This window comes from Calidris pugnax, unplaced genomic scaffold, assembly GCF_001431845.1.
Source record: "Calidris pugnax isolate Ruff unplaced genomic scaffold, ASM143184v1 scaffold162, whole genome shotgun sequence".
Classification (NCBI taxonomy): Eukaryota; Metazoa; Chordata; class Aves; order Charadriiformes; family Scolopacidae; genus Calidris; species Calidris pugnax.
In genome coordinates, this window is record NW_015090900.1 from 528216 (window position 1) to 528773 (window position 558).

The window sequence follows — 558 nt, forward strand, 5'->3', positions numbered from 1 at the left end:
TCCCCCCCCCCCCCGCGTCCGCCCCGCAAAATCAAAGCAAAACTAAAAGCAACGCGAGCTCCCGGGGAAGGCTGGAAACTCGGAGGGGGAAGGGGAAAATGAGCTTAAAAAAAGGGGTTAAAAGGAGCGAGGGGCTTCCATGGGGCGGGGAGAGGGGGGGTCAGCCCGCCCTCAGCCCCGCCGGGGTGCAATGGTGCTGTTATTTTGTTTGATTCGGGGGAAAAAAAATTAATAATCATTAAAAAAAATAAAAAAGCAGTGCCGAGCGCGGGGGCCCCGAGTTCCGCGCCCGCCCCGTGGAGTGAAGCCGCGGAGGGGAGCGGAGAAGGGCCCCCCCTGCCCGGGGAGCAGCGCCCCGAGCTCCCGGTGCCGGGACGGCGGGGGGAACCCTGTTTGCAACCCCCCCATATCACATCCCCCCCCCTCCGCCGGGCTCCCCGGGACTCCTCTATCGTCCTACCCGCCTCCCCCCCATTGATTTTTGGCTTTCCCCTCCTCAACCCCGTTCCCCTAAGCCCCAGCCCCCGGGGCCACAACGGGGATGCCCGGCCCGGGGGC

The 558-nt window shown here is 64.9% G+C and overlaps 1 protein-coding gene across 1 annotated transcript in view; it reads right to left on the bottom strand.

Moving 5' to 3' along the window:
• Positions 1-558, bottom strand: part of RUNX3 (runt-related transcription factor 3) — a 114473-nt gene that overhangs the window by 94088 nt on the left and 19827 nt on the right. The window lies entirely within an intron of this gene.